At 36.6% G+C, this 25,150-nt stretch overlaps 1 protein-coding gene across 6 annotated transcripts in view; it reads left to right on the top strand.

Moving 5' to 3' along the window:
* Positions 1-25,150, top strand: part of KCNIP4 (potassium voltage-gated channel interacting protein 4) — a 1,202,281-nt gene that overhangs the window by 834,265 nt on the left and 342,866 nt on the right. The gene's annotated exons all lie outside the window — the stretch shown is intronic.

The raw sequence follows: 25,150 nt of genomic DNA on the forward strand, positions 1-25,150 counted from the left end.
TGCAAAAGCGTTCCTTTTTCCCTGCAACTTTGTCAGTGACTGTTGGTTTTTGACTTTTTAATAATCACTATTCTGACTGGTATTAGATGGTATTTCACTGTGGTTTTGATTTGCATTTTTCTAATGATCAGTGATATTGACCTTTTTTCATGTTTGTTGGCCACATGAATGTCTTTTTTGAGAAATGTCTGTTCATGTACTTCTTAAATAATTATATGAGAAAATCAAAATAACTCATTGATCCATGAGCTATGGAACAGATGCTGTGTTAGAGGAATGAAAACAACAATAATCTCCTTATATATTTTCATCAGAATTCTTGGATGACCAGGTGTATTGTCAATGAGCAATAATATTTTGAAAGAAATCTCTTTGTGTTTCTGGACAGTAGTTCTCAATAGCAGGCTTAGCGTATTCAGCAAATAACCTTGTAAACAGATGTGCTGGTATACAGGCTTTGTTGTTGCACCTATAGGGAAGAGGAGAAGCAGAGAAAATTTAGCATAATTCTCAGGGCACCGGGATTTTTGTAATGGTAAATGAATATTGGCTCAACTTAAAGTAACGAGCTGCATTAGCCTCTAAGAAAGGAGTCAACCTGTCCTTTGAAACTTTGAAGACAGATATTGACTTCTCCACAGCCATAAAAGTCCTAGTTAACATCTTCTTCCAATAAAAGGCTATTTTGTCTACCTTGAAAATCTATTATGTAATGCAGCCCTCTCCATCAATTCTCTTAGCTAGACCTTCTGGATAAGGTGCTACAACTTCTTCAACAGCACTTGCTGCTTCTTATACCATAGAGATGATTTCTTTACTTAATCAACCTCAGCTAGCTTCAGACTTTTCTTCTGCAGCTTCCTTATTTCATTTAGCTTTTATAGAAGGGAAGAAAGTCAGGGCCTTACTCTGGATTAGACTTTGGCTTAAGGGAATATTGTGGCTAGTTTGAACTTTTACCCAGATCCCTAACACTTTTTTTAAATCAGCAAGAAAGTTGTTTCAGTTTCTTATCATTGGTGTATTTGCTGGAGTAGCACTTCTAATTTTCTTCAAGAATTCTTCCTTTGCATTCACAACTTGGCAACTGTTTGGCACAAGAGTCCTCACTTTAGGCCTATCTTGGCTTTCCGTATGCATTCCTTACTAACCTTAATCATTTCTAGCTTTTGATTTAATGGAAAAGAGAGGTGACTCTTTTTTTGCCCTTAAACACTCACAGGCCATTGTTGGATTATTAATTGGTCTAATTTTAATATTGTTGTTTCTCAGGGATTATGGAAGCTGGGGAAGAGGGAGAGAAATGGAGAATGTCTGGTCTGTGGAGCATTCAAAACACACACACATTTATTATTAAGTTCAGCATGTTATCTGAGTATGGTTTATGGCGCCCCAAACAATTATGATAGCCACATCAAAGATCACTGATTGCAGATCACCAAAACAGATGTAATAATAGCGAAAAAGTTGTAAATATTGTGACAATTGCCAAAATGTGACACTGAGGCTTTAAATACGCACATGCTGTTCAAAACGACTCTCATTGACTCCTGTAGACTTGCTCTATGCAGGATTGCCAAAAATCTTTAGTTTGTAAGAAATGTGGTATCTGCAAAGCACAGTAAAGTGAAACAAAATAAAAGGTGATATCTTTGTATGTGGTCTTTCGTATCTGGCTTCTTTCACCAAGCATAATGTTATTGAGGTTCACTGATGTAGCATATATCTTGGTCCTTTTTTTAAACTGTTGAGTAATGTTCTGTTGCATAGCTATGCCATATTTTATGTATCTCTTCATTCAATGAGGGACATTTGGGCTGTTTCCACTTCTTGGCTATTGTGAAAAAAGTTGCTATGAACATTTCTGTACATGTCTTGGTGCGACTATATGTTTTCATTTCTTTTGGGAAGATAGCTAGAAATGGAATGGCTGGGTTGTGTAGCCATTTCTTAAGTTAGTTTTAATTTTTAAGACATGCTATTTGCTTTGCTGATATGTCATTTTGTTTTTAAATTTTGAGGGATATGGAGTTTAATGGCTAAAATTTTGTCCTATGGTCTGTCCAGCTTTGAATTAATTGTGTATGTGGGGAAGTGGAAGGATATGGAAGCATAGAATCCTTCAGGAGCCCTCAGTCATTACGGCTCATGGGATTTTCTGATCAGGTTCCATGGCTAATTACTTATTTATTGCATGAAGTATAATTCTATGAGTCTTTATTAAACATTTGGAAATTGTGTCTTCTTTTTAAATGAAAATTATTCAAAGGAGGCAAGAACATATCAAGTGAAAATCAAATATATATTGTAATGAATAATATTTAAAATGCGGAACACAAGGAAATTTATTTTCTACATTAAAAAGAGCTATTTTCAAAATAATTTTGAAGAATCAACTTTAGTGCTTTGGATCATGATACTTGTAGGTTGCTATAATAAAAATTAATATCTTTGATGTCCAAATGAAGAGATATTTGATGACCAATTGAAGAGATATTTGATGACCAATTGAAGAGATATTTGATGAAGACAGTACATAGTCAAATAGAATTAAAAAATGGAAAAACCCCAAAGTAGGTATAGGTTGTTAAACAGCTTGTTTCCTGCACAGCAAAAATTAGGTAATATTTAGAAATAAAATTTGACTATTAACAGAATACGAAAAATGTAAACAGCTGCAAGTGAGATCTGCAAGTTAAATCAGATAAAATTGGGATTCAACAACTTGTTGATTTTCAGGATCTGAATTTTTCTTTTCTATTCAAGTGAAATGGAACAAACATGGAGTGGCTCTAACAAATGAGGGTACGCGATGAGCTTGGCAGTGAATCAAGTGGGGCTAGTGGAACAATAGTATCAGCTCATGACCAACAGTCTGGTTAATTGCATCGCTCTGGTCACTGTCTAGTCCCTCTATTATAAAAGGAATTCAGCATTCCCTTGGTCATTTTTATGTACAGTCAATTTAATCTCTCCAGAGAGTTTGTGGGTTTTAATTTTATTTTAGTAAAATACAAAGATAAACTGTATGCCATATTCAAATTTGTAACCACATGCAATAGGATATTGAAGTATATACATTATGTATTAGGATTTGTCCAATTTCATTTCTGCTGGTTTCTTGGGGATTTTCGTCTCAGGATTTGTGTTGAATTTTCTTGGGCATACATGCAGCAGTGCATAACAACTAAGCAGCTGTGGATATGTACAGAACTCTCCAAAAATAACACCTGCTGCACCTGCCTTTTCTTACCTCCCCATAGAGAGAAGTTTATTTATTAAAATGACTTATATATTAAAATGAAATAAAGTCACATATATTTGGAAGAAGAAAAACTAAAACACTTCTCCTGATGGTTTTTAGCCATGAAAGAAAAGTGGGGGGGGGGGGAACACTCCTCAAACTAGAGTATTCTCTCTTACACAATAATGAAATATAGCATTTGCATTCCACATAGTAATTTATATTCTAGTTATTGGAAATGAGTAGAATTATTTTTTTATTATGTTCATGTTTTAAATAAACTAATTTGATTGAATTTTACTTAATTAGTATGTGTTTTTAAAGAGTCAGATTTTTTTTTAAATTAGATTATATCCATGCCTAGAGTGACTGAGAAGAATAAGACAGGGACAAGAAAGAGATTATGTGAAGTGAGGAAATTTCCAACATTTTATTAATCTCCAGAAGAAAAGTAGTATACACATTGTCATTTGAAAGAAGCCATCTTTTAACTATATGCTAGTGAAATGAAGCCCCTCTGAAATTCTTCTTGCCTGGGAAAACTCAAATCTGATAATTCCAAACCAGCTTGCTCACTACATTCCCTGTGTATCACTTTGCTCTCTAAACAACCATGAATGATCACACATGCATACAATTGATGTGCACGTAACACTTTCCAGACTGTGAGTATCTGATCTTTATCTTAATTAACTCCACTCTTCTCATTGTTATACATATTTGAAAAACTAAAGCCATTTCAATGCACCCCTTACCTTCACATTCAAACAGTTTCTGAATTTTAGCATTTCCTTTTTTGTTGTTCAGTTTCATACAATTTTAAACACTTTCCCATTCTACTCCTACCATGGAGAAGGCAGTATCATGTGGAGATTGAGAACTCAGGCTCTGGGAACCTGATCTTAGATCTGGCACTTCTTTCCTGTGTAAACTTGGGCAAGGCTCTTAGCCTCTGTGCCTCAATTTCTTTCTTTGTACAATAATCAAGTAGATGTAGGCTTTAGTTCTCAGGAGGCTTCAGTTATTTTCATGTTGAACACTCCATAGGACTGCTTGAGTTTCCTCACAATATGGCAGCTGCTTTCCCCAGGACAAGTGATCCAAGAAAGTACATGGCAGAAGTTGCAAAATCTTTCCTAACCTTGCCTCAGAAGTCAAACAGCTTCATTTCTGCAATAACATATTGGTTACCCAAGTCAGTGTGAGACCCCTCCCAAAAGGATGTGAATATCAGTAGATGAGACTCATTGGAATCATCTGGGGGGCTCTAGCAATTCTTATTGACAATACTGTTACTCTAAATCTGACTTTTCTTTCCTCTGCTTTTTCATTATGCTCCTAATCAAGCTATCCCATACATCATTCACATTTCTAGCAATCTTCCAGTCATCACCAGAGCTTTTCCTTATCAATTTCTGTGCACTTTGTATACAATTTAGATATTAAGAGTTTGTCATATTAAATGTTAATTTCTTCTTTGCTTCAGATAAAATTTTCATTGTATGAGGAAGTTGTGATTTTTCTGTAGTCGAATCTGTTACTACCTTTGTTGTCATTTCTTCCCTGATGCAGAAAAGTACTAATCCTCTAAAAAGTTCATATTTAGTTCTGTTTTGAACTAGAGGGGTTTTTTTATTGTTTTTAAATAACATTTTGATTTGGAATTTGTTTTGCAATTTTTTATAAGGTATAGCACTAAATTAAATTATTTAATAAGCTTTTTTAAAATTTTTATTGTTGTGATATCTATTATACCTTGTTTTCAATTTATGTTTCACTGGTCTCTATGTTCTAATTTTTGTAGCTATTTTTTTATTAAAAAAGTTTTATCTTCTTTATGATTAGCTCATATAATATCTGTAACTCAGTAATCTCTAAGAAATAGAAATTAGATTTATAAACATGCATTTGACTTAGCTTGGCCAAATAACTGAGTTTTCAATTTCTTTCCCGTGTTTCTTACCTGGGATTACAAATTGTGAAATCCAAAGAACTTTTTGGATACACTAATGTTGTTTTGTGTGTGATGAAATTTCCTTCTTGTCATCCTGGGGCACAGTGTTAATGTTTGTTCAATTGCTTTTCTAATTTTATAAGGCATCTTGCATTCAGCTTATGTTGCCCTTTAAATCAGATGAGGAATGAGAGTAAATGCTTTCATTACTGGAATACAAGTGAAGTCACATTCTAATTGTAATTAAGGGCCATTAGGAAGGTAACTCATTTTTCTGCAAATTTGGTACCAGTTATGTCTGAGTTTGAAGACACTGCAATATCACCTACTAATGATGTGTTTAGTAGTTTCTGCTTTTCTGAAATATCATGTACAACACACAGTTGTTCTTTTAAACAATGTTGCCTGCTCAGCCTTAATGGTTTGTTAGAAAGGGTCTCAAAAGGGTCTTTTTTTTTTAAATTGTGGGAAGCAAATGATGTGTTCAGCAATAACCTTTTGAGAATGTGCATATAGTCTTTAAAATTATTTGTCTTTATGAATAGCACTGTCTCAAAACCCTTATATTTTTTATTATATTTTAAGTTCTGGGGTACATGTGCATATCATGCAGGATTTTTACATAGGTATACACATGCCATGGTGGTTTGTTGAGTCCATCCCCCTGTCATCTACCTTAAGTATTTCTCCTAATGTTTTTCCTCCCCAATCCCTCCCCACCGCTGCTATCATTCCCCTAGCCCCACCCCCCCAAAAAAAACATTATATTTTTTGAGGCTTTCAAAGTTGTAAAGTACTTGTATGCCTTTGAACAATAAGTTTTACCTTGTATATTATACTTCTGTATGAGTTCTTAACTGGTGCTTTCAGATCATGTTGGCCCACTTGTCTATAGTAGTACTATTCATATTATATTATATATAGTCATGTATACCAGTGTGGCCAGATTAGGCTGCAAGCTGATGAGTTCTTGAGAAGTTTCCAGAGACCTGGTTAGTCATTACTTGGGCCACCTGGCTGTTTGTTTATTTCTGTCATGAAATATGCTCCCTGGCCCTCATCTGGGACTTTAAGCCCCTGAAGCTGAGGGAAAGGGAAACATCATTTGATCTTCATTGGCTCTCTATCTTTCTGGTGAAGGAGCATATTACCAGGAATCTCAACATGTCATTGGGGATGGGGGTGGGAAGGAAGAAGGAGTCACCATAGAACTTGAAGCAGATGGCTCTGATTTCAGGGCAGCTCACGACTTACTCTTTAACCATAACTTATATTTTACAAAACAGAATAGATATAAAAGAAGAAAAGCAATATTGACCACGCTGCATCTGGAACTTGCAGTAGATTGTATATTTAACCTAAAATGGTATATGCTCTGGATGGTGGATTATTCTTTTTAGACCAACTCCTGCTGAAGAATAATGAGACATTAGTTCTTTAATTCTTCATCTTTGAGAGACCAGATAGCATTCTCAGCGTGCTATCTGGATAATGCCTCAGTCCCTTAGGATAGTACCTCAGAAACTGCATATTGTTTTTGGGGAATTAAATAACTTAATTCATGGACGCATCTCTAAGGAATGCTGGGGACATATAAAATGCTCAATACACGCTAGTAATGTACAAATAATTAAATCATTTCACAGATACATGGGAACTGGAATAGAGAGGAAGCTCATGACTTTAGACATTGCAGAAGTTTCCTGGTTGCACAAACTTGAGCTTAAATTCTGGCTTTGCTACTTACTAACTGTGTGGCTTGGCCAGTTACTGAGCCTATCTGAGTCTTGGTTTCCTCATCAGTATAACAGAAATAAAAATTATTATTTTTCATGGTGTTATAGACTGAATGTTGGTTTCCCTTCAAAATGTGTATGTTGAAACCGAACCTTCAATGGGACAGTACTAGAAGGTGGAGTCTATAGGAGGTAATTAGGTCTTGAGGGTGGAGTGCTCATGAATGGGACTGGTGTGTTTATAAAAGGAACTCAGGAGAGTTCTCTTGCTCTTTTCCCATGTGGGGATGTAAGGAGAAGTCAGCAGTCTGCAACACGAAATAGGGCTCTCACGGGAACCTGACCATGCTGGCAAAGATTTTGGACTTCTAGCCTCCAGAGATGTGAGAAACAAATTTCTGTTGTTTATAAGGTACCCAGTCTATGGCATTTTATTATAACAGCTCATACTGATAAAGACACATGGTTAAAATGATTAAAGGAGATTTCATATGTAAAATGGATGACATGTGTTTAACAACACTTGGTAAAGGGAGTTGCTAGTTATGAAACTTGAGAAACCAGAATTCAAGAACCACTCATTTCACTCATTAGCTATGAAATCTCCGTGAAATTACCCTATTTTCTTAAGCCTTAATGCCCTTTTCTGGAAAATGAAGAGTAACATAAAATGGCATTCAATATTTGCACGTGTGTCTACCACTTTTTTATTAGCATTTAATTTTAAAATTTACTTGTTAATAATTTTATTTTTCCTGCCATATTTTAATCCTAGAATCATTCATCTTTGTATATAGAGAAGCTAGCAAAGTAATTGGCATATAAAATTGGATCCATAAATGCTGAGTGGATTAAGAGACACATGAATTCAGTGATGGACAAATATATATCTTCATAATCTTCATAAGAATGATGTGGGAGCTATATTCAAGGACAGAGAAATAGTGACTTCCCTGATTCTACACAAGCCACATCCAGGCATTAGAAAGTTGGAAATTGGTTGAACAAAAATTTCCCAAGGACGACAGCATTTTCCTCTACATAGAAATATTCCTAACACAATTTCATATGTCAAAATCAAGTTTCTTTTCACTGCCATTGAAATGTGAGATGTAATTGGAAAGTTTGAGGACAGCAAGTCACAGAATATTCCAGATAAAGAAAAGAAGATGGCATATTTTAGGAACCATGTCAGGAGGACAGAAAACAAGGGGAAATATATGTGTGATGTGTCATAGAATAAATAACCAGTATAAGGTTATGCAGAGATCAGGCTTTGCATTTTGGAATGATCAGGTTTGTATTTTGACATAATCACTCAGATTGAAATGTGAAGCAGCTGGGTGTTCAAGTATGCAAGAGAAGATATTAGTTAGGAGAATACAAGGATGTTGCAATGGCCCAGAAATGAGATGTGGACCAAGAAGGGACTGCCCAGTAGAGAGAAGGAAGCAAACTTGAGATTTGTTGTGGAGCTTGTGGCCTTTCCCAGCTTTTTACTTTTTGATATATGAAAACTAGATGTGTCTTTAGTCAAGGTGTTTCATGACTTATTTTTCAACATTATTTTTCTTTTTTAGTTGTTCTTAAAATAATAACCCATGTTACCATTGATGACATCTTAGGTTCAGTACTGTATTAGTTCATTCTCACATTGCTGTAAAGAACAACCTGAGACTGCATAATTTGTAAATAAAAGAGTTTTAATTGACTCACAGTTATACACGCTATAAAGGAAACCTGGCCATGGAGGCCTCAGGAAATTTACAATCATGGCAGAAGACGCAAGAGAAGCAGATCCGTCTTACATGGCCAGAGAAGGAGGAAGAGAGCAAAGAGGGAGTTGCTAAACACTTTTAAACAACCAGATCTTTCATAAGAACAGAAAGGCGGAAGTCCACCCCATCCAATTACCTCCCACCAGGTCCCTACTCCAACACTGGGGAATACAATTAGAGATTTGGGCAGCGACACAAATCCAAAGCAAACAAATGGGATACAGTAAAACTTGCTGAAATTTTATGAGGGGCCATGGCCTTATTTCTTTCCTTAATATAGTTATAATTTTAGTTAAGCTATCTGAAGGTATAATAGGGTATGATATCACATAAGGAAATACTCTATAATAAAATATTCATTCCACAAAAGTCTTTTGCCTCTAGGTATTGATTCGGGTATTGTACATATAATGATAAGAAAATAAAACAAGAATAGTTGCTTCATGGGGTTTCTAGTGTGGCTGGGAAGATGGACATGGAACAAATAATGAATTCTGTGCAGGAGCAGTGCAGTTTGATATTGGCAGGGGAAAAAGACGTGTCTGATCTTGTCTAGGGAGAGAAAGCAAAATGTCTTTAGGAAACAACATTGATTCTGAGACCCAAAAGATGAGGAGTTAACAGGAAGAAGGAGTAGAGAGGAGTAATTCCAGCCCCATTTCATGGCACATTTAAGAAATGGAAAGGTTAGTAGGGCTGGAACACAGAGGAAGCAATGAGTCTGAGGAGACACGCAGGGCCCAGATATTGTGTCTTATCTTACAGACAATGAGAAGGATGGAAAGGGGTGATATAATAAATTCTGTTTTTCATTAATTTCTGTGGTCATGGTATACAGAAAGCATTTGGAGGGTGACAAATAGTGACAAATGGAGGGGCAAGAGTGAATGTATGGATCCCTGTATAAGAGACAGTAGTAGAGATCTTATAAGAATGGAAATAATTGAACAAAAAGGGATATTTAGGAAGTAGAATGCACAGGGCCAGGTGCCAGATTGGAAGATGATCAACTGTATTGATTTTAGCTTTAAAAGTTTTACCTCCCAAGAGATTCCTCAGTTCCGTGTAAGTCAGAATGGCTGGCCATTCGTGGTTGCAGAATGAGAAATCATGTAAGACTTCCATTTTATTGGCTTGAACAATGAAGTAAATTATATTGCGATTTCCTGTGTGAGAGTCCTGAGGGGGCCAACTTTTCAGATACAATGGCATGTGGTTTTGAGTTGCCAGCAAGACATCTCAGTACACATTTGAATAGACATTTTTGGAACTCAAAAGCAAGATCTGTCCAGGAGACGGACATTTAGTATTTGTGACATGACCAATGAAGCCATAGAATTGGAAAAAGAATTAAGTAGTGAGATTATATTAAGCAAGAAGGGATGCGTATCTTGAAATAAGTGCTGAGAATTTTTATCTTTACATGTCTGATGCGGGAATAAGAGGCAGCAAAATACATTCAGAATGAGTGGCTGGAGAGAAAAGAAGAATAAACAGAAATAAAGACACAGTGTCCATTTCAAGGGAGGACTGAGTGATGTTGAATGCTGCTGACAAATACATATATGATGATAACAGCAATCTGTTGAATTTTATGACATATTAGCAAGAGCAAGGTTTGTAGATGTATCCCAATATAAACCTGGTTGTGTTGGAATTATGTTGTGGAGTGAGTGAAAAAATGCAGACAGCAAGTGAAGGCTTTTATGATACTTTGACTCTAAGAGGTTAATTAAGAGTCTGCCACCTGGCCAGGTACAGTGGCTCACGCCTCTAATCCCAGCACTTTGGGAGGTCAAGGCAGGTGGATCACCTGAGGTCAGGAGTCTGAGACCAGCCAGGCCAACATGGTGAAACCCCATCTCCACTAAAAAACACAGAATTCACCGGGCATGGTGGAGCATACCTGTAATCCCAGCTACTTGGGAGACCAAGGCTGGAGAATCACTTGAACCAGGGATACAAAGGTTGCAGGGAGCCGAGGTCATGCCACTGCACTCTAGCCTGGGTGTCAAAGTCAGACTATATCTAAAAAAAAAAAAAAAAAAGAACGAGTCTTCCACCTAAGGGAACATGTTAAGACTAGGGAACATTCTTTGATTGTTTTAGAGAGATTTGAACAAACAGAGTGAAATAACTTGAAGGGATTAAAAGAAAAGAGCTTAGGTTCTTAATAATGGGAGAAGAAAGAGGATCTAGAGCATAGATAGAATTTCTTTTAGCTAGAAGAAGAACCACCTCTCTAACTGTAACAGAAGGAAAGGAAGACATGAATGGTGGAAATACATCTTGGAGCATGTTATGTGTAAAGTATGCTTCACAGGAAATGCTTTATTAACTTTTATGTGTCAAATTATGCTTCATGAAAAGAAGTACAGTAAGCAGCTCAGTGCAGGATTATTATATATCATGTAGTCATAATTGCATGTATGATAGGTTTACTATTGGAGCAATTACATTTTAAAATTTATTTTTAAATTCTTGTAAATCCAATACCTGCCAAGCACTCAGGGTTCAGAAACGGCACTGTGGCTGTCAGCTACAACTTGCAACGCAGTGATGGAGATGGGCATTTAAATAGATCATTGCAATACAGTCTGACAGGAAGTGGAACTAGAGTGCAGTGAAAGTAAACAGCATGGGATAGCTGCATGAGAGAGTAATATTATTTAAGATAGGGTTTTAGGCACCAGAATGAGACTGAAATAATTTTCACTTGACAGTATAGAATTGTTAGGCACTCCAGGGGTGGGTGGATGAAAAAAATAATACTACTCTATCCCATGAGGTCATGCAGGGATCCAGATTTTTAGAACTTCTTGTTGCTCCACTATATCTACATGATAAAAACTGGCTCACCACCACCATATCCATGTTCCAGTCCACAGGGAGGGAGCAGAGGAAATGAAGGACTACTTATGTTTCCGATTCACCCTCTTGACCTAGAGCGATGTGGTTGGAATTCCCTCATCTTGTTCATTAGTATAACCTGGAAGTACAGTGGAGTTAACAAACTTAACCAATGAGGGGAAAATAGATGCCTTATCTTCATGGATGATTATAGGATCATTTCATAGGCAGGTTTCTCAGATGTCCTAGCATGTGTGAGCTTCTGATTTCTCATAGTAACTTTGTCAAAACACATTTATATTGGCTTTCCTCCATCCTTGTATCACTCTCTATGCTTTTCTCAGTCTTCTTTCTGAGATTATATCCTTAGTAAACTATTTATATACAATTCCTTGTCTCAGGATCTGCCTTTGGGGGAACCCAAACCAACTAGTCAGAGCAGCGGCCTTGACCAACAACAGTTGCTGTCTGTTGGCTTGGTGTCACCAGGGTGTCCCTATTTGACATCAGCTCTAAAACCATGGAGCCAGAAAATTGCCTGGTGATTTCAAAAGGCCATGAGAAATATGTATGAAATAATGAAATAGCCTTCATTATAGTGAGAGGAACAGAAGACTGCAGAGTTAGATGGGTGTCTTAGTCAGCTCAGGCTGCAATCACAGAACACCATAGACTAGATGGCTTCAACAACAAACATTTATTACTCACAGGTCTGGAGCCTGGCAGTATGAGATCAGGGTGCCAATATATTGGGTTCTTGATGAGGACCTTTCTGGTTTGCAGATAGCTGCTTTCTTGCTGTATCCTCATATGGCCAATTGGCAGAGAGAGAGAATCTCTCTTGGGTCTCTTTTTATAAGAGCTTTAACCTCATTCATGAGTGCTCCTCCTTCATGACCTAATTACCTCCCAAAGATTCCACCTCCACATACCATCATACTGGGGTTTAGGTTTCAACATATGAATTCGGAAGTGAGACACAAACATTGAGTCCATAGCAACGTGGTTCAAATTGTGAGGGCCTATTAATTTGTAGATCATATGTGTATTTCATATTGATATATAATAATATAGATATTATATAACTGTAATATATGTGTGTGTAGAATATGAGATCTATATTTAATCCTGTGGAATGACACAAAGTCAGTATATTTGTTTTCTTTATGTACTTATGCATTTAGTAGAGGACTCATATATTTGGATAGGGTTTCAAGAAAGCATGTGTTGAGAATAAATTACAAGGCAATAATTCTGCAGAAAGAGGGGTTTCTGAAGTGGCGATTTTAGGCATCCAAGTGAGAGATGAGGATCTAAATAAGGACAGGAGGGAAGCCACAATACTTGGAATGGAAAGAAGTTCATATGTATTCTTGAAAAATGCATGAATTAAAGTGCTGTTAAAAATACTTGACAGCTAGTCCTGCAAGGTACCAGCTAGTAAGAATGGACTTTGACTGTACATCTCCGGCATGGCAGAACAGGTGCATCCGAGATGATTGGCACTCTGGGTGTGAAGGATCCACACTGAGAAGCACACAGTTATTCTCAGATCTAATATGGTTTCTTCTAGCTTTCCAAATGGCATGGAGAAGGGAATCATAGCCCTATGTAATGTCGTTTAGTATTGCCCCATCATTGCCATTTCTCTTGCAATTTAAGGATTTCTGGAACAATATAATTTAGGAGATGTTCAGGTGTTTGTATCAATTCACCTTTAATGACTAAATCGTAACTGTCACCGCACCCTGAGAACAATCTATGTCCACCATTGCATGGCTCACCTACATTTTCTTTTCTGCTAGTCACAAAGCCTTCCTAGTTAGGATATGCTGATGGACCTAAAATACATGTCAGAGCAGGGATTAGCATGCCACTGACTAACGAGGCAATAATTAATACTCAACTCTCTTTTATTCTTTCTTGAAATGTTCCAGTCGTGCTGGAGCCCCTGCAGAGCAGGTTGATTTGCTCAATGAATATCTATTCAATGTAGGCTATATTTCAGCAATCAGAAGATTATTTTGGGAGACATCGAGGGTGGAAAAAGACTACATGAACATCAGGAGCTTTATAGGCTTGTGCAGAGGTAAAACGCCCCTGTGTTTCCTAGAATTTATCTATACTTCCTAGGATTTCACAGAGCTAGAGGTAAACATACAGTGTTTTTACATGCAATTTCCCCTGCCACCAATTCCAGAATTTAAAAGAAGGGAGTTGTGTTAGTTTCCTGTGACTACTATAAGAAACTACCATAAACTTGTTGACTTAAAACGACAGATATTTATTATCTCTTCAGTTATGAAGCCCAGAAGCCAGAATTCAGGTTGCCCTTAGGGTCACGTTTCTTCTAATGGCTTTAGGGGACAGTCCATTCCTTGCTTTCCAGCTTCCGGTAATTCCAGGAATGTCTTGGTTTAGGATGCCTAACTCCATCCTCTGACTCAGTGATCTCATTGCCTCTCTTCTCTGTGTATCTCCTCCCTCTATACTGAGAAGCCCAGAGGTAGATAGATATCTCCCTGTCTTTTAAAGGGACACATGTGATTTCACCTAGGGTCCACTTGGATAATCCAATGTAAGAAACTCCTCTGAAGATCATATTTCATTAGATATGCAAATACATTTTTTATGGATAAGCTCTGAGGGATTAGTACCTAGGCATATCTCCTTAAGGGACCGTGATTTAATTAATCTATTACAAAGGTAAAGTCTAGTCATTTTCTGAGGGAGGAGGATGGAGAGAGGGAGAAAGAAAAAAGAGAGAGAAAGAGAGAGAGAAGAAAGACAAGAAACAAGAATAGGAATCTTCCTTAGGAATAAAATAAATTGATTAGCCAAAGAATCTTCACCTATGGGCAATTCCTGCCTTTGTCTTAATAAAAAATAAAGACAAAATAAGTGAAGAAGGAAGCAAAAGCAAGGCAATATGATGACGGGTAAAGACTTCACACCCAAAGATACCTGCATCCAAACCCCACTTAAACAACTTACTAACTATATTATTCTGGGAATATTTTAATATGGCGATGACAATACCTAAAATACAGAGTTTCTTTACTACCTATCAAAAATACCTAAAATAAATTTTAGATAGATGGACAGATAGACAGATGATTGATAGAGATGATAGGTGATAGATAGACAGACCTGGCACAGAATACGGCACACAGTTTGGAGCTCCTCATAGTCATTTTCCTCAAAAGCATTAAGTACACATTAGTTATTATCATCATGAGCACATTTTTCTTTTGGAGGACAGCAAATCACATTCAGAGCCATCGTCTGCAGCTCTAGTTGAATTAGTCCTACTGGCTTACCTCATTTCTCATCATTTCTGATATTGCCCTTAGATAACAAGTTCTTTTTTTTCTCCTGTAAGACTTTATTACTTCTTCCTCCTGCCCCACATACTGAATTTCAGTGGCATCCAATAGAATAGAAAGAAAGACTTCTCTTTAAGGCAGATGTCTGTTATATTGCTGTAATAAAGCAAGTTGTTAAGAAAATACTACAGAGGCTTGAGTTCATCATAACTCATCATCTAAATGATCTGTTAATGAGGTTGCTCTTTGAGTGATACATTATTTTAAACTATGGGACAATGGGTGCATCAAAGTCTTTATAAAAATCCTCTGGGGGGTTTTTGCTCCCAGGAGCTTTCTTTGCTTAAGTGCTTCTAAATGACACCTTCTAGTGGAAATGGAAGTTTTTGGTAATGCAGCACCAAAATGGGAGTTGTAGACTTTTAGTGGCATCTCATTCGCCTTAATGAGCTATCAACTGTTTTCCTTTAAATGCTTAAAAATCAGCATGATAAAAAATCATTATATTTATTTCTAACACAGCAAAAGAGAAATTTTAAAAATTCACTCATACAAAAGGCTAAAAGAATCTGAAAAAGTCATTTTTTGCATTAGCAGGATGGATTCATATCCACTAAAAAGAATAGACCTTTTTTGTATGGAATTATCAGCAACTGGCCTTTTCAAAGGAGAATTAATTTTTCAGTGTAGGATTAGTGTCATCGGAAATGAAGATTTATCTCATTATTTGACATGGAGCTTTGAGGTTTGCAAGCTGAAGATGTATTTTCTCCACTTGTAAATTGTGCTATCTTCAAAGATTTTCTTCTACATCTTAATGTGAACGATGTGTGTTTCTGTGTGTACATAAAAACTGCTGAATTGTCCCCTCAAAATTCAGTGAGCTATTCAATAGAATTCATTGTTCTTATCAGCAATTGGCCTTTTCAAAGGATAATTAATTTGGTATATAATGCATAGGATGTAAGTAAAGACTTTTGCAATCATGTAATTAAATAAAAGTATTATACTGAAACTTCAAATTAGTGATAGAAAACACAACCATATGAAATGTTATTCTTATCAGAGCCAGTAAATAAGAGATTACATAGTTTAGAAGATTTACTTTTCTTACCTTCTCAATACCTAATTTCTACTTCTATAGTTGTAACAAAAATTGGGGGCGTTTTGAGGTTAATTTTTAAATATACTACCAAAGTTAATGGCATTTGACTGTAATTGAGTTTCACCTCTTGGGTCATGCCAGGAAGTATAACCCCACACCAATGATCAATTTTTAAGATTAACTGTAGATGTATCAAAAAAATACATAATCACTAATGAGAATGTTACTTTTAGAACATAATACATTTATTTCTATGGTAATTATGTTTGCTCTTTTTTCATCTCCGAAACAATAATCAGCTAGGGGTTGTCATCAGAAGCTTCTTTTAAAGCCAATTTCATAGCAACAACTGCAGTCTTACTGGAGAGGCTCTAGAAGTTCAGAAATGTTAATTCCAACCAAGTCTTTGCACAGTACTCAAATTCAGTCTCCACAGTATACCGTGCCTCTTAATCAAAGCGATAACCTTCAGAGAAGACTGTAAAAGAAAGAATTTATGGGCTAATAAATAATTTTAAAAATCACTCTTGATCTAACATATTATTAAAGTTGAACATCTAGAGTAAAAGTGAGAAAAGAATCTGAGTCCCACTAAATACTTGTAGAGAGTATTTTCTATAGACTTCATGCCACTCGTCAGGTTTTTATTAATTCTTCTTTCTGTAGAGGTGTTGATTACTGAATAGTGAGAGATTTCATTTGTTTCTTGAAATTAGCACAAGTGGAAAACACCATTGGTAGTTTAAATATGTTCGTTGAACACCTATGATATGCAAAACACTATCCCAGACAGTATAGGAATAACAAGATTACAATAAACAAAATAAAGTAAATAAATAAAATGCATATCAATAATTTTTTAAAGGATCTTATATCTTAGAGAGAATTCGATATGTATAAAAGTGATTAAATAAAAATTAAAATATCACATGCTATAAAACATTGTAAAGATAAAATCCTCTGTGAATTTAAGAAAGAAAGATCTTATTGTTCAAAAAGGAAATGGAAGAATTTGGCATTTGAACTGATTTCTAAAATGATTTGTAGAGGTAAGCATGATAATGAAAATATTAGCATATACTTCTATAGTGTTTGTTACGTGCCCACTTTTCTAAAAGGTTTTGCATCTATTAACTCAACCCTATAAGGATGGTGTCATGATAATCCCCATATTAAAGGTGAGGAAATTGTCATGCAAAAACTAAATAACCTGCCTGTGATCACAGAACTGGCCAATGGAGAGGTGCAGGATCCTGATTTATTTCTGGCCGGGCTGGGTCAGAGTTTACATATTTATAAATGGCCACTCAGGGAAGATGCATTGAATGAGTTGCAGAATGTATTTGTTTCCTATTGCTGCTCCAACAAATTGCCACAAACCTGGTGGCTTAAAACAACACAAATTTACTATCTTACAGTTTTGCAGTTCAGAAATATGAAATGCATTCCACTAAGCTAAAATCAGATGTCATTAAAGTGCATTCTCTTCTAGAAAGGAGTCTGTTTCCTTGCCTTTCACAGCTTCTAGAAGTTATCCCCATTACTTAGCTAGTGGGTCCTTCTGTGTTCACATCTAGCAATTGCATCGTTTTGACCTCTGCTTCCTGATATCATATCTCCTTCTTGGACTCTGACTCTCCTCCCTTTCTTTCTCACATATAAGAACCATTATGATTACATTGATCCTATTTGGATAATTCAGAATAATTTTTTTATATTCTAGTCAACTGATTAGCAACCTTAATTCCATTTACAATCTTAATTCCCTTTTGATATGTAACATAACATATTCACAGGGTCTGGGAATTAAGGCATGAACATCTCTATGGATCTGTTAGTTATTTTTCCTACCACTAAGAGCATGAGTTTAGGTTCAGTGACAAGAGAGAAGGAGCTTTTAAGAGAAAGGCAATCTGGTTTGGCAAAATGAGAATGGCACAAGTTTGTAGAAAGTGTAGGATGTCAGGTCATACTGAGCACATTACCAGTCAAATAGGAGTTCAATAAATGAATAGCTCTAAATCTCTCTAAAATATGTTCCACAGCAGATAATTATTTTTCCCACATAATTTTAAATATGTAATCTCCACAGATTCTTATTGAGCGTTTATTACATTTTGGAATTATATGAAAGCATACATCATATTTATATTTTAATTGGCTCAACATTTAAAAACTTGAATGAGCCGCTTGTGTGAGATGCCAAAAAAAGGGTCGCAGATGTGTTGTCAAAAGTGGCCTTGCTGGAATTGCTAAGCAATCCTTCCTATAAAGGGTACCTTTCAGCCTGAGAATGCTGAAAAATAAGCAGGAAGGATGGAGGCCAAGCCACAGCCAGGTTGGGGCACATGACTTTCACACATGGGTAAGTGCGGCTGTTAATATGAACCACGATCTGACGTGGATTGTGGAGAATCTGGCTTCCAAAAGGGAGGCTCCTACATAATTTGCAGATGTACAGCATGGAGTGAAAGAGGACAGCCATTGCTTTCCACAGGAAGGCTGTTTCTGGACAGAAGAGTCACTCTCCCGAGTTTGAACAACCAAATAAATTGTTTGCCTCCCCAGAGGCAGAGTGAGTACAGAGAGAAGAGAAGAAACTGAAATACCACACTGGCAGAATTTTCTCTTCCTGGCAGAACATATAAGTAGTAGGGAAGAAGCATGTCCCTCTTAACATACCTCAAGTTCACGCTGGTTTAATGTAAATGCATTATTTTCTCCCCAAATTTGTTATCCGTAAATTTTCTTGTATTCTACATCACAATGGGTATGCTATGGGATGAATTGTTGTGCCTCCTCACAATTTATATGTTAAGTCCCTAATCTCCAATGTATATTTGGAGGTGGGCCTTTGGGAGATAGTTAGGTCATGACGGGGAGTCCTCTCATGAATGGGATTAGCGCCCTTATAAGAAGAGGCACAAAAGAAATTATCTCTTTCTGTGAAAACTTGAGGATACAAGAAGCCAGCTGCCTGCAAGCCAGGAAGAGTGCCCTCAACAGACTACTGGCACCCTGATCTCAGACTTTGGAGGTTCTAGAATTCTGAGAAGATAGATTTCCATTGTTTACACCACTCAGTATAATGTTTGTTATGGCAGCCCAAGCTGATTAAGACAGGTTGGAGGCATGCTATCTTAGTTACCCAAACTAGATACCTAAGGATGACCTTTAACTCTTACCTCTCACTCCTTGACTCTTTCCAGTCACTCTTGGCTTTTTCTCAAATGAGTAATATCTGCCCCATCTCTCCTAACTTGCGTCATCATTTTATTCAAATAACTTTCAGTGGTGTCCTCATGTCATCAACATGATGTCCTTATGTCATCGGCTTCCCAAAGTGCTGGGATTACAGGTGTGAGCCACCATGCCTGGCTTACTTTTACTTTTTCTTAAGATGAGTGAACATTACAGAATTTTCTAAGAATCATAAATTAACCCTTTAGATCACCTTTATTTACTTTGAGGCAATGGATACCAAATGGTTGATGATAACACAAATAAATGGAGGAATAAAACTCCAATACTTTTTTTTTTTTTTTTTTTTTTTGAGATGGAGTCTCGCTGTGTTGCCAGGCTGGAGTGCAGTCACGCAATCTCTGCTCACTGTAACCTCCACCTCCCTGGTTCAAATAATTCCCCTACCTCAGCCTCCCAAGTAGCTGGGATTACAGGTGCAGGCCACCATGCCTGGCTAATTTTTTTGTATTTTTAATAGAGATGGAGTTGCACCATGTTGACCAGACTTGTCTTGAACTCCTGACCTCAGACAATCTGCCCACCTCGGTCTCCAAAGTGCTAGGGTAACAGGCATGAGCCACCACGCCCCGATCCCAATACTTCTTTTTAAGCAATCTACTCAGTAGAGACTGACGAATCAGTCCAAAACTCAGTGTATGGGAGCCGTTAAGGATGCATGGCCCTTGCAAGCACCACTATTGCTCACATCGTCAACAACATTTCTCCACAGCTGCCCAGGTGTATTGAATGATTTCATCATTTCAGATAATTAATATAGGAATTTTGGTCATTTGTGATCTGTACTTTAGTATCATAGAACTAAAGAGTTATAATGAACCTAAGAAAGTTGTTTAGTCAATTAACAATTTTTATGGAGTATAATTATATGCCCATATTTTCTAAATGCTGAAAGAGACACAGGAAAGCATGAAAATTGGTTCCTTGCCAAGAAGTCACAATCTAGCATGGGAAAGAATATATCCATGACATAATTAGAAACCAATACAATACAATATAAAATTAAATGCCTAATTTTGTAGCACAGGCTGCAAGAGCAATAACATTTCAGGAAAGGGTGAGAGAGTAGAGTGGCTGGAATGGTCTATTCATCTCTCACATCAGTAAAATGTTCATGTGAGAGATGAAGATATTGATAAGATTCTGAAAAATCGGTAGTAGGGAAAGGCTGAATTACGGGACTATAAGAATGAAGTATATTTAGGAGACAGGCCTGATAGGAATCGGGGTCCCATGTTGGGATGAAATGAGAAGTAAAAGTAGACTCTTTTCTTCTGTCTTCATGTCTTTAATCTAAAATATGTTGGCTAAGGAATCAAAATTTTAAATTTCCATAGAAAGAAATCCCATAAGTAATTGTCTTATTTTATGTAATTACTTACAATTCTTCATCACATTCCTGTGCATGTAATACTGTAGCTTTGCAGATAACCTTTTAAAGGTATTGGATGTGTCGTGTTTGCGTTGCTTACTTTTGTGATTGCTCATATTTCTCTGCTTAAGCATTTTTCTCAATCTGTTGACATCTGTGTTGCTGTGTAATAACTATTTGAGTAATGATGGCAATGACAAGAACATTTTACATTTATAAATAGCTTAACATTTTATAAAATAGTTGCATATATGCTAACTCATTTGATTCTTATACTAATAATGAGAAATAGGCATAACAGGAGCTATTACCAATGTTTTCCAGAGTTGCAAAATGACACCCAGAAAAGGTACACAAAACTAAGACAAACAGCCAGATATTAGATGAACCAGATCCCTTCAGTCCCCTGCCAACACTCAGAAAACTGTCTCCAGTTTGCTTATGTAAAGACATAATATAGTGGAAAAGAGAAACATACATTGAAAAAACGGTAACATTTTGTTTTATAACTTCTATATTCCACTCCCAGGAAGGTGGAGTATACGTATTTTACCATTTTCTTTTTTACTAAGTAAAGCTAAACGTTGTGGAATGTAGATGTATGTATACACAATAAACCTGTCAAATCCACCCAAATTGATATATAGCTTAACACAATTTATATTAAAATCCCAACAGATATCTATACACATGGACAAAATTATTCTAAAAATTGTACAGACAGTCAAAGAAATGATAATACCTAAAACTACTTTGCAAAATAAGAAAGTAGGTGGAGTTACTCTACATGACTTCAATACTTAGTATATGGCAATAGTCCTCTGTGGAATGGTAGAAGGAATGATCGATGCAACAGAACAAAGAACCCAAAAAGATGCTCCGATTTGCCCAACCACCTTCAGACAAATGTTCAGAAACAATTTAATGGAGGAAGAATAGTCTTTTCAAAATGTGCTTGAGAAATCAGATAATAGGTAAACAAACAAAAGTAAACTTTAATCTTAACTTCACCCTTTATACAAAAAAATACCTTAAAATGAACAATTAATTTAAATGTAAAACATAATGCTATGAAACTTGTAGCAGGTCGCATAGAAGAAAATCTTCAGGACCTAGGACTTGGTGAGTTCTCAGACATGATCCATAAAAGAAAAGAGTAAGCAAATGGAATTTCATCAAAATCAAACAACCTTTGCTCTTTGGAATTCCTGTTGAGAAGACGAAAAGACAAATAACAGACTGGGAGAAGACATTCAGAAACTTTGTCATCTGACATAGAACTCATATCTAGAATGTATTTAAAAACTCAAAACTCAACAGTAAAAACAGACAATTCAAATAGAAAATGACAAAATGATATGAAGAGATATTTCATCATAAGGAAAATATGGTTGTCAAATAAGCCCATGAAAAGCAAATCAACATTGCCAGCCCTTAGGGAAATACAAATTAAGACAATGATGAGATATCATTACACGTGTATTAGAACAGCTAAAGTAAAAACTAATGACAATGGAGGCCGGGCGCGGTGGCTCAAGCCTGTAATCCTAGCACTTTGGGAGGCCAAGGCAGGTGGATAACGAGGTCAAGAGATCGAGACCATCCTGGTCAACATGGTGAAACCCCGTCTCTACTAAAAATACAAAAAATTAGCTGGCGCATACCTGTAATCCCAGCTACTCAGGAGGGTGAGGCAGGAGAATTGCCTGAACCCAGGAGGTGGAGGTTGCGGTGAGCCGAGGTCACGCCATTGCACTCCAGCCTGGGTAAGAAGAGCGAAATTCCGTCTCAAAAAAAAAAAACTAATGACAATGGAAACATGAGTCAGTATACCGCTCAAAAATCTAAACTAGTTTGACACTTAAAAAAAAAAAAAAACTAAACATACAGATACCATTCAACCCAGCAATGGTACTCTGTGCATTTATCCCAGGAAAATGAAAACCTGGACACACAACAACCTGCACGTGATCATTCATAGCAGTTTATTTTTAATCACAGAAAACAAGGCCAAAATGTGCCTCTGTGGTGAGTGGTTAAGCAAACTGCGGGACATCCACAGCACAGAATTCTACTCAACAATAAAAATGAGCAAACTAGTGATACACACAACAGCCAGGATAGATCACAATGGCATTATATTGAGTGAAAAGCCCAATCTTGAAAGGTCACATCTGGTATAATTCCATTTATATAGTAGTCTCTCAATGATAAAATTATTAAATTGGATACAAGGTTAGTGATTGCCCAGAGTCAGGAATAATGAGGGTTTGGGTATATGACTGGAAAAGGAAAGTGTGGGAGAGATCTTTGAGGTGATAGAATATTTTTCTATCTTAATTATAGTGGTGATTACACAAATCTACACATTTGCTAATATGACACAGAACTACACACCCACATTATACCAACGTCAAAGTCATGCGTTGGTGTTAAGTACTATGTGAGATGGAAATGGGTGACCCCTTTGTACTATGAAATTTCCTATGAATCTATAATTATTTTAAAATTAAAAGTGAAAAAAAAAAAGATTTGCTCCATATCCAAGTTTCTATTTTTCTGTACCTTCTCCCCATAAGCTTGGTCCTTGTCAGCTGAGGCATCCTATGGCTTCATTAGTCTTCCTCTGTCAATCTGCTTTTAACTTGTGTCCTCTCCAACTCTGGTATGTGTTTTGCAGACCTAGGGCCAGCCTTCACAGGCCTGTGCTCTGGGAAAGAGAACAGAAACTGCTAGAAGACAACACACTGGCCCCATGAATCCTCAGAGTTCTCTAGACTGAGGTCACTTTAGTTAAGTAGCTTAGAGTTTTAGATTGAAGTCCTGGGTTCAAATATCCAAGGTGACATTCAATCAATAACAAACTCAAAACCTTCAGCATTGTCAACAGATTAGAATGATGGGCTGAACGAAACCAAATAGAGCTGACCAATATAAAATCCTATAGTTGGCTTCTAAAAGGCAGCTGTGTAAGCACACAAAAAAAATAGAGGTGAGACTTCAAAGCAGCACACATAAAGAAAAGACTTAGAGAATTTACATTGCACTTTAGGTGTCATATGAGTCAACAGTGTGGCTGCCAAAATTCTAAACATTGGGCTGTATTACTATTAATTGCTACATTTATACAGTAGTTATCTATGCATTTTACAAAGAGCAATTGGTTTATTTAATCTTTGCAATAACCTTGAGAAGAAAGTAACATTTTTACCTGCCCCTTTTTTTTTAGATGCATAATCTCAGACAGGGAAAGGTTAAGTAACTTGTTAGACTCACCATAATAAATGTAGATTAGCAATTCAAGCCCAGGTTCAAATTGATCTTAATAGCTTTATGGTCATGCAGGCATGCATTCATTCACTCAACAGTATTTACATTCTAAACATTATTCTAAATAAAATTATTAAGATTACTGCTTTTGTGGGAGTTACCTCATTAGACAACTAGACAATAAACAAATACATAAGACTATTTTATGGTGGCAAGTACTATTAAGTCACTTTGAAAGTGATGAGAGAAGCCACTTACCATTTGGAGGCCATGAAAGGCCTAATTGAAGAGGAGGGATATAAACTAAAACCTGAATGACAAGAAGAGGACAGCCATGTAAATATGCAGGAAGAGAAAAGGAGTTCCACACAAAGACAGTCAGTGTACACACCTTGCTGTGTGGAGCCTGCTTGACCTACTCATTGAGACAGAGGAAGAAGACAATTTTGGCTGGAGATTCATGAGTGAAGAATGGAATAAGGGTAGACTGAGGAAAGTGAGATTATGTAGACAACACAGGGTATGGAGTTGGATTTCATGATCATTATTATGAGAAGTGAATAGAATGTTTTGAGGAGGTGATGACTTGATCAACTTTATGTGTTCAAAAAAGCCCTTTAGCTGCTAAGTGGAAGATTAATACTCAAAATTAATGGGGGAAGCAAGATGACCACTTAAGAGCCTGTTGAGGTTGTCCAGGCAAAAGATGATTATGATGCGGACATGAGTGGTACCAGATAAACGGAAAGAAATTGGGTCCAGAAAACAGGAAGCAGTGATGAGTCCTGCTCCATTCCCTGCTGGTGAGACCATCCTTGAAGCACTGTGATCAATTCTTTGAATAAGTCACTGGGAAAATAGTGATAGGACGGGGGAAAGATGAGAATATAATGAGATATCCAAAGACGTTTCTGTAGAATAATCTATCATAGGTTAAGTATTTTAACAAATAATTTATATTTTAATACAAAATTTTAGATTTCAATAATTTGCAACAGAATATTTTCACTTGGGCAACATAATGAAAATTATAAGAAATGGAGCTTGATAATATTTATGCTGATGGGACATACTATGAAAAAGACTGAGAAACTTCAAAGTAGACCACAAACAGACAGTATCCCCCTGAATAATGACTCAGAACCACATTCCCTCCAGACAAACCGGGTCTCTCTCTGTGCTGAGCTTCCAAGAGCTAGGAGAGAGATGATGCAAGCACCCGTACGGCTGCCACCATTAGGGCTGTGCTGGGTT

Source organism: Callithrix jacchus, chromosome 3, assembly GCF_049354715.1.
Source record: "Callithrix jacchus isolate 240 chromosome 3, calJac240_pri, whole genome shotgun sequence".
Lineage (NCBI taxonomy): Eukaryota > Metazoa > Chordata > Mammalia > Primates > Cebidae > Callithrix > Callithrix jacchus.